Source organism: Palaemon carinicauda, chromosome 30 (assembly GCF_036898095.1).
Source record: "Palaemon carinicauda isolate YSFRI2023 chromosome 30, ASM3689809v2, whole genome shotgun sequence".
NCBI lineage: Eukaryota > Metazoa > Arthropoda > Malacostraca > Decapoda > Palaemonidae > Palaemon > Palaemon carinicauda.
The window spans coordinates 311479-321875 of record NC_090754.1 but is presented as its reverse complement, the minus strand read 5'-3'; the positions used below and the strand labels follow the sequence as shown (position 1 = coordinate 321875).

Sequence of the window (10397 nt, the reverse complement as noted above, 5' to 3'; positions counted from 1 at the left end):
ATTATCAGTCATGGGCGCATATTTGACCGAGACAGGAAGACGAGGTGAAATTTGATTTTGACGGTTTTTTTTTTTTCCATTATTTGAAATATTTCATAATTATATTGCAAGCAAATATTATATAAGGTATAATCAACATATTGATCATAAGTATATAAGTATACATATACATTATATATATATATATATATATATTATATATATATATATGTATATGTATTTGTATGTATGTTGTAAATACTATATCATTCATGATATCTGTAAATAATTGACACTTTTAATAAAGCAAGATTGTAAGCAATTAAAACAGTTTTAATAAAACAAGATACAGTACATGCTGTTTGCTGCTACTGTACTTACATTGGTTGTTTGTATACGAAAACACCTGGACTACGGTAAAGTCGTTACACTTTATAGCCCTCTATGGATGACATTGAACACAACTTGTGTTAATCTCACAACTGTTGTTACTGATTTTAGCCTAAAGGCAGGCAGCTGTGTGTTATCATGGGCTAAATCAAATACTATTAAACCATCTTCCAGAGTAGTAAGTGATGGATTCGTGTATGGATTTTTTTTCTGTTGTTGATCTCGAAATGGAAAATTATTGAAAAACGGTGTCATAAAATGTTTAAGAATTTTACCTGAAATGTATCATAAAGAGAAAAAAAAAGACCTCGCCACATAGTCACCTGTACATTTCCATTCGGTTTATATAACACTTCTGCCCCTTTGTCATAGCTCCATTCTTTCTTATTACTCGTTTCATCAAATGACAAAACAGCAATACCTAGTAATCGAGACTTCATACCATCTTTAATGTCCTCTGGTTTAAAATGAATCGAGCTAACAGTAGCTTACACAACGTTAATTCTGTCTGCACGACGACATGCATGTTGGTAATTTATATTTGAGCTTTTATTTTTCCCGTGCATAGCATCCAAATACTACGAAGTTACTATGCATTATCAGTGACCGAATAAATGAATAAACAAAGAGATATATGGACACAAGGAGTTCTATTGTTATATTGCAACTATGGGTATGGTCAAACCATTTTAAGAGGAAACTCGGAGCCCAATAGCGCATTGCCAGTTCTCTTGGGTCATTTTCAAAGCACACCTGGCTTGACCGCTTTAATCTATGGGGGAGCCAAAAAAGGGAGAAAAGGGTCAGCTAATAAGTCATTCACCCGGATTTGAACGGTCTAAGAATATAATCCTTTAATTTGATACTCTCCCTAAATTGTTTCCTTCGTTCTTTTTGTTTGCAACCACGTGGTGACAAGTTGAAACTCTTAAATATAACAAATAGCAAAATTGTTATAATACAATTATCATACTAACAGAAATACTCTTAATTTTGATATCAAATGAATTCATTTCTCAATTCTGATTGATTATTAAAAGACAGAATTCTTTACAAAGGATTTAATCAACTATGATTAATATGGTATATTTAAGTAGGTGATTGTATAGTTTTAGAATTTATTTAATTAATCGACAAAATTAATTTCTTTACAACAAAGGTTATATTAGCAAACGTGGTTATGGTGACTTCGTCAGATGAAGTTAGCGCTATCACAAAAGATTCAATTAATTAGTTCATTCAGACCATTTTCATGTCTTCCTTTATAATGTTATCAGTATGCTAAATACCTTTGACCCAATTTACCTTGCAAATCTGAAACAAAGTCGTTTTTTATAAGTTGGCTGCATCTGTGACACGTTTGATTGTTTGGTCAATTCCAAATTTAACAATTTCATTATCATTTTCCCATTTTTTTTTCTTAATATTTATTTTAGTAAATATTTTTTTTTCCATGTAATGCTAAAACCGGGTTTATTATGATGGTTTTGATTTCAAATATTTTTACGGGTAATATCTATCTTTTTTTTACTTAATAATTGTTTTGTATAAAGTTAGATGCGTCATAGTTTGTGTTTAATTGAAAGATAAGGTCAGTTAATGTATTGCCTTATTTATTATAGAAATACACATACCATACATTCATTTGCTTGATATTTCTGTGCAAAACTGAATGTTTGTCATGATTTCTACTGTGTTTTTTTGGAAGCAAAAATCTATTGTTGGTATTATAACTGTTCATTTGGAAGAGCATGCCAGGTAATATACGGTGCTTAACTAATTATAGAAAAAGATATACCGTATAATATAGAAAAGGATATACCATACATTATAGAAGATGATATACCGTACATTATCCTCATATTTGTGTGTGATGCTAAATGATGGTATGTGTTCTTAAATGTTTTTCAAGAAGTATGTCCTTGAAAGATATAAATGCGATGAGTCACAGACACCTGGATTAGCGTTCCTGGCTTAGTATTGTGACGGGCCGAGAGAGGAGTTGTGAAATCAAAGGCAGATTGGAAACGACTGAGTTATATTGTTGTGGAACACTCTCCTTATATACAAAACCTCAAGGCAACAGGACATGACAAGTTCACAAGACAGACAAAATCACAGAGGAAAAACCAGACTTGAATTTTCATGTTCGTTTTAGTGTGAGGGAAGAGCGAAGATACAACCATAATATATACAAAATGAATTATGTACAATTGTGTGAAACACGGTTGGTACATGGCTCCCCCCCTAAAAATGACATACTGTACATGTCAAATAGGGCGCCCTGATCTAGAGAGGTGAACTGTAGGCGGGTCATCTGGCAGAAGATAAGCAGGTTTTAGACGATCAATGGAGACCCAGTCTTCTTTGCCCCGAATGTTTAGGAGGAATGCTTTCGGACTGCGTCGGATCGCAGGAAGACGTGCGTTGCAGAGTGCAAGTCCGTTGGTATGTGATGCTTCGCTGGGGGCTTGTAAGTCTGGCGGCACGGAGTAAATTTTCCCACGACGTGACGTATGCGCTGGAGATCGTCAGAGGAGGTTGTAGAAGGAAAAAACTCGGCAGGGACGACCAACGGGTCGCCATACACCATTTCGGCTGCCGAGACGTCGAGGGCGTCTTTAGGAGTGGTCCTTAGTCCAAGGAAGACCCAGGGAAGCTGAGTAAACCAGTTGCAATCCTTGCAGCGGGACATCAAAGCTGCTTTGAGGGTGCGATGAAAACGTTCAACCATTCCATTGGCAGCGGGGTTGTACGCCGTTGTGTGATGTAGGGTGATGCCCAGGAGATTCGCTAATGACGTCCATAATTGAGAGGTGAAAGTGGTTCCCCTGTCAGAAGTAATATGCTCAGGGATACCGAATCTTGAAATCCATCCAGAGAGTAAGGCAGATGTACATGAGGCGGACGTTGCAGTTTCCATGGGAATGGCTTCAGGCCAACGAGTGGAGCGGTCGATGACAGTAAACAGGTAACGAGGTCCTTGTGATGTGGGTAGGGGGCCTACAACGTCGACGTGAATGTGTGCGAAACGACGCTGAGGTTGAGGAAAGGTGCCCACTCCTGAATCCGTGTGTCGATGTACTTTGGAAGTTTGGCAAGAAGTACAGGCACGGACCCAATCCTTAGCATCCTTAGAAATGCCGTGCCAAATGAACTTTGCCTTCAGCAGCTGTGCAGTAGAACGGCACGAGGGATGTGAAAGGCCGTGGATGAAATCAAACACCTGTCGGCGCATGGGAGCAGGAATCCAAGGTCGCGGTCTACCAGTAATGACGTCACAGAGGAGGGTGGTGTTGGAGTTTTCGAGGGGAAAATCCTCCCAACGGAGGGACGTGCAGGATGTCCTACAAGCTTGATACTCTGGATCCTGTCGTTGGGCTTCAGCCAGGGCGTTGTAATCCAATCCCAGTTGAACGGCAGCCAACGTGTTTCTTGACAGGGCATCGGCAACGGGATTAATTTTCCCAGGGACGTATTGGAGGGTGCAATTGTATTCAGCCACGGCGGAGAGATGTCGGCGTTGACGGGCGGACCAGGCGTCAGACTGTCGAGTGAAGGCGTGCACCAGAGGCATGTGGTCTGTACGAATGACGAAGGGCGTACCTTCTAAGAAATGGCGAAAGTGACGGACAGCCAGGTGCACCGCCAGCAATTCTCGATCGAAGGTAGAATAACCTGATTCTGCCTTGGACAGTTTTCTGCTGAAGAAGGCCAATGGGCGGGGCGAGCCTTTGACCACCTGCTCGAGTACTGCACCAATAGCAACGTCGCTGGCATCGGTGGAGAGAAGGAGAGGGGCGTGTGGGATAGGAAAAGTGAGAGCCGCAGCAGTTGATAGGGCCTTCTTTGCATTGCAGAAGGCCGCTTCTTGAAGGGGACCCCACTTCAAGTCCTTTGGCTTGCCCTTGAGGGAGGCGTAGAGGGGAGCAAGAGTGGCGGCAATGGCTGGCAAAAAGCGGTGATAATAGTTGATCATGCCCAAGAATTCCTGCAGAGCTTTGACGGTCGAGGGCGTGGGGAAATTCTGAACAGCTGCTACCTTCTCAGGGAGGGGATGGACTCCTTCAGGAGTGATACGGTGCCCTAAGAACGACACTTCGTTGGCGCCAAAGGTACACTTGTCGTACCGGACTACAAGGCCGTATTGTTGCAGGCGGTCGAGCACGATGCGCAGGTGACGGAGGTGTTCCTCTTTTGAGGAGGAGAACACAAGTATGTCGTCCACATAACATACACAGAAAGGGAGGTCCCCTAAGATGCCATCCATGAGACGTTGAAACGTTGCCCCAGCATTACGAAGGCCAAAACAGGAGTAATTGAAGGTGTATGTGCCAAACGGAGTGGTGATGGCGGTCTTGGGGATGTCTTCTGGGTTCATAGGCACCTGATAATACCCCTTCAGGAGGTCGAGCGTAGAGAAAACCTTTGCTTTGTGCAGGTAGGAGGTTACATCAGCAACGTTTGGGAGGGGGTAGTGATCCGGTTCTGTTTGCATGGTCAGGCGCCTGTAATCCCCGCACGGACGGAGGGAGCCGTCTTTCTTCAGAACGATGTGTAAGGGTGACGACCATGGGCTGGAGGCCTTTTGGCAAAGGCCCATTTTCTCCATTTCGGCGAACGTCTGTTTGGCGGCTGCCAATCGTTCCGGTGCCAGACGTCTGAATTTTGCGAAGACTGGGGGTCCCGTCGTCTTGATATGGTGATAAATACCGTGCTTAGCAGGAACCGTGGGCGTTTGGCGAAGTTCTGGACGGAAAACTTCCGGGTAAGACGTGAGGAGGTGGGCGTAGGCATCCGTGGGTGCGCTGATGTGGAGAGCGAGGTTAGAGGGGGCGGGTTGAAGAGGTGTCGACAAGTACGAGTCCGCGTTGACCAATCATCGGTGGGCGACATCGACCAGAAGGTGGAAATGAGAGAGGAAATCCGCACCGAGGATTGGTATTGTGACGTCATTAACGAGAAACTTCCAATTGAATTTACCGTTTCCGAACGATAATGTGAGGCTCTCGTAACCGTAGGTGGGTATCGCAGATCCGTTGGCAGCTACCAAGCGGACGTCGGCAGATGTAGACAGACTACGTTGTGCCTTGAAGAGTTTCCTTGGCAAAAGAGAACGACAAGCACCCGTGTCTACCAAAAATCGCACGCCCGTTCCTGCATCCTGTAAAAAGAAAAGATTAGAAACATGGGAGGCCACCGCCACAAGCGATGGCCTACTTACACGTTTTTTGTCCACTGACAATCTTTGGCACATTTCTTCGCGGTTGCCCCGAATCTGAAGTGGTAGTAGCAAAACTGCGGTGGATGGGAGGTAGTAAGTGGCTGTAGAAGTCGTTCGTTGGGGCGCGAGCAATTGGTGGGTGGTGGGCGGCTTTGTCGCCGCTTCGGCATGTCACGGGGTAGGCGTGTATGTCCTACGGCATTCATGTCAGCTTCGGTGTACGTTGAATAGGCATCCTCGTCGTCAGGGGTGGAGGCGTTGATGGAGGTCTTGAAGTGGCTGTCCATAAGGGCGTCGGCTTTGGTCATCAAGTCCTTTATGGGTAAACTATCGACATCGGGTATGGCAGCGCGCACAGGTTCAGGTAAACGGCGTATCCAAAGGGCACGGAGTAGGTTCACCTCACGAGGAGAGCCGTCTGCGGCAGGTTGAAGGCGAGCGATACTGGTCATTTCCCTGAGGGCAAGCGAAGCCCTTTGGTCCCCCAACGGTTGTTGCGAGAGCTGAAAAAGCTTTGCTATACGGGCGGCTGGCGACGGCGAGTACTGTTGCAGAAGGTATGATTTGAGGTCGTCATACGCTATTGGGGTGTCTCCTTGTTCACAAAGCCAGTCGGATATTTCTGGGAAGGTGTCCTCGGGTATCGCCGCGAGAACATAATCCGCTTTGGTGGTTGAGCGAGTCACGCCCCTAATACGAAACTGGACTTCTGCGCGCTGAAACCAAGCAAACGCCTCTCCGCTGGCAAACGATGAAAGTTTGAATGGAGAGGCCGTAGCGCCAACTGCCGTAGAGTCCGTCATAGTACCAACAATGGAGGGGCGAGGGGGTGGGGGTGGAAGGCGGTGGAAGCGAGTCGACTTCCGGGGTCACCAATGTGACGGGCCGAGAGAGGAGTTGTGAAATCAAAGGCAGATTGGAAACGACTGAGTTATATTGTTGTGGAACACTCTCCTTATATACAAAACCTCAAGGCAACAGGACATGACAAGTTCACAAGACAGACAAAATCACAGAGGAAAAACCAGACTTGAATTTTCATGTTCGTTTTAGTGTGAGGGAAGAGCGAAGATACAACCATAATATATACAAAAGGAATTATGTACAATTGTGTGAAACACGGTTGGTACAGTATCCTTTATCCTCTCAACACCAGATATTTATAAATGACAGAGGATTAACTTAAAGCTTACTCAGATCGACAAGGTTAAATTTTCCTTAACAATAAAGATTTTATCGGCCTTAGTTCTCTCGGGAGACATATATATAGTAGGTACTCGACAGTATAGCTCCAGTTGACCCAACTTGACTGAACCTGACTCTGCTGCAGTGTGCTCAGCTCACGGCAATCAAGCAAAACAGTATAGGCCTACCCGTCCTGACTTCTGAGGATTGTAGTCCAACTCGTCCCATCGCCAACTCGTCCCATCGCCAACTCGTCCCATCGCCAAGTCGGCCCATTGTGACTACCAACTCGGTCCATTGCCATCTCGGCTCACTACCAGCTCGGCCCTCTATATACCAACTCGGCCCACATCCAAATTTATCTTATTAAAGCTATTTTATATCATTATATTGTGTGTTATTTTCTTTTATTATGTTTTGTTCTATTTCGAGATCAGACCTGAGAAAAGTCTCGTTTATCTCTTTCCAAGTAACTTTGTAAATAAATCTCCGAGGTAAGTAAAAACAGTTTGAAAATAGAAAGAGTAGTCTTTATAAATAATATAATAATAAAAAGTAAAACACATTGCTAAATAAATCTCTGAGGTAAGTAAAAACAGTTTGAAAATAGAAAGAGTAGTCTTTGTTAAATAATATAATGATAAAAAGTAAAGCACATTGCTAAAAGCTTCTAAAAATAATAATGTACATATTACGAAACATAGACAGCAATATGATGAGAAACTGCCTTCAGTAATTGTCTGGCCGATCTTTCATTATTATTATATTCGTCCCATAGTTTTACAAGTTGGCCGTGATGTTTATTATACTTATGTTGCTGCTTTCTCAAAACCTTCCCTTCTGACAGCAGCCGCACCTGTAAATTAACTATGTTTGCCTCATCATGTAGGAGCTTTAAAAGTAAATAAAAATTTAAGTTTCCTTTCCTTGCCTGCAAATTTATTCTGTTATGCCATCCCTCAACATCATTATTTGTTCTGATGCTCCGACCGAAGACGCACCACGTGTGAGGAGGCCATATTGCAGAATTGATCCACGTCTTTTTCACGTAATTTAAAAGGCTTATGAGTTCATTCACCCCTGCAGCTTTCCTATAAAACCTGATAAAAAGCTCTTCTATATGTTCCTGTGGCATATATGGGAGCGACAACAACTGCCTTAAAAACTTGTAAGTGCCGACGTCGTTTGTGTAAGAACTTTGAAGGCCTAATTCTTGCACTTTCCTCCATACAGCCTGGCCCCAGTGGAAAGCACAACCATGGATCGTAACATTTGGTAAAAGACGTCTTCCATTGCCTTTTGCTTCACGAGTGTACACACCTTAATTTTACAGCACAGCTGGTCTCAGGTGGATGGCAGTGTTCAACATGCCCTCTAATAAAAGTGTTACCCACTTCTTTTACTGCCGCCATGCATGAGATTTTTTTGTTTCTAACCACACACCGCCAATGAATACTCACGTTATTTTTTCTTTTTAGTGTGTAAGAGTAGCCGGTGCTGTCATTAAGTTTCAAATTTCCTCTTTGTGAAGATGATTCAATCTTTTCATATGTTACTGTCTCCCTTGAGGGAGACCTTACCATTGGCGTAGGATCCTCAATTGAAGAAGCACCACTGATATTTGACACTCCACCTTCAAATAAATCTAGACTCTCGGTATTCACATTACTCATTGCCACTGCATCCTCAAAATATTCCGTGTTTGCGTTCGAAACTACACAAGTTTCCCCCGGACTCTGATTTTCTTGAATACACATGTGACTCATCCAGTCAATATAACCTCCTTTAACAGCAGCCCTGTATTGCTCCCGGGTGATCCCACTTCCACAGGTCCGATGCTGCCAGTAGCTACATCCATCACATTGCAGTGCTTCCTGTCATATGTAAAGAACACGTTACACATGACATTGTGAGTACAAAGTTAATATATGACATTTCCTTCTTACTGACCACAAACACCTAACAATTGTCTCAGAGTGCAACTGCGAGGTTTTCCTCCTGTTACGTCTTTCAAACCTTTTACTGTCAATTTCTATTTCAGCGCTGAATGGCCTTAGTACCCCAGTGACTGGCATAATGCCAAAATTCTATACAAATTAAAATATCTGTCATTGGAGTACTATTTATTTACTTTAAAGGTAAATCTTCTTACCTGACGGGGACGGACAGTTTCACAGCATATCAAGCGACTGGTCAGCCATGTTGTCCTAGCTGCTTGAAGTCTAGCAGTAGGTTCGTAACCATATCAATTATATAAGCTATGGTTCAGTTTCGAAAATTATTCAAAGCCTTGAACTACATATACGAAACAACTATTACAATGAGGTAATGAGGCACTTAAGAGACACTTAAGTGCTTGTATAAAGAAGGTTCCTAACCATCCTCTCTCTCTCTCTCTCTCTCTCTCTCTCTCTCTCTCTCTCTCTCTCTCTCTCTCTCTCTCTCTCTCTGTATGTACGTGTGCGTGTGAATCTCCCTCCATCCGGTCCCCTCTCTCTCAGTATTTCTTTCTTTTCAAACAATTAAAACCACAACCAAAGGATTTATAATGTTTAGGGAAAAGAGTTGTCCAATAATTGTTTCTAAATGCAGTTGTTATTATAGCCATTAAATAATGTTTGGAAATGATTAATAAAACCTTTACACCTATCATTGCGTGATATTGCTGTGCGTGTGCTGTTGCAAAAGCTATACTGGACGACTTCATTTGATCTGATCTGACCTGTCAAAAATGGGCCGAGTTGGCTATCACAACATTATCGCCATTAACAGGTAATTATAGTGCGTGTGTAGTTCTTCCTGATTTCATATTTTGTGAAATTTTTGCGTTTATTTAATGGAACCTCTCAGCTGGGTAATTCGCTGCAGTCGCCTCGACAAAAGTAACGTAAAATATGCCCGAGTTTGTTCTCTTCATTTCCAATATTTTGAAGGTGATGTAAAGTCCCAGATACGTGGAGTTCCTCCAAAATGCTTAAAGAGCACAGCTGTGCCATCAATTAATTCATTGATGCTATTGTTTGTGGCCTAGGACCTTCTAATATGAGAATATGGAAGCATTTTTGTATAAACCCGATCAACTCGAATAGAATTTCAATTAAAACACTCAACAGCAAATAGAGAAATGTTTGTTTTTGCAGATACACCTCATATGCTTAAGTTATTTAGAAATCTTTGCTAAAATCAGTATTTTCTTCAGAATCTGCGATTTCGATAAAAAAAAACTTAGATAAAAAAAGATACCAGCACAAAGCGAATACTAAGAAATTAAAAAGAACATCTTTTGAAAGAATTTTTTTTTTTTGTCATAAAATATTTGTTGAAGTAAAGACGTTTTGTCATAATATGTTCAAATAAAGAAGTTTTGTCAAAAAATATTCGTTCAAGTCCAGACTATCCCAAGCTGTTTTTTTTATTTGTTAGATGATTTATTTTTACTTAAAATATATATATTATGTATATAGATATGTAGTATATTCTATTTTCTACTAAATAACGAAAAGTATATGTGTATTTATTTTCTTCGTAATTCCGATATGTAAATAAATCTTGTGAATGTTTGATTATAAAATTTATTATGTTATGGTTGGATATTTCTGTGTTACAACTTAACCAAATC

General features: G+C 41.8%; 1 pseudogene; it reads right to left on the bottom strand.

Moving 5' to 3' along the window:
• Positions 1-7469: 7469 nt before the first annotated feature.
• Positions 7470-8544, bottom strand: LOC137623669 (uncharacterized; annotated as a pseudogene).
• Between the last annotated feature and the right edge of the window lie 1853 nt (positions 8545-10397).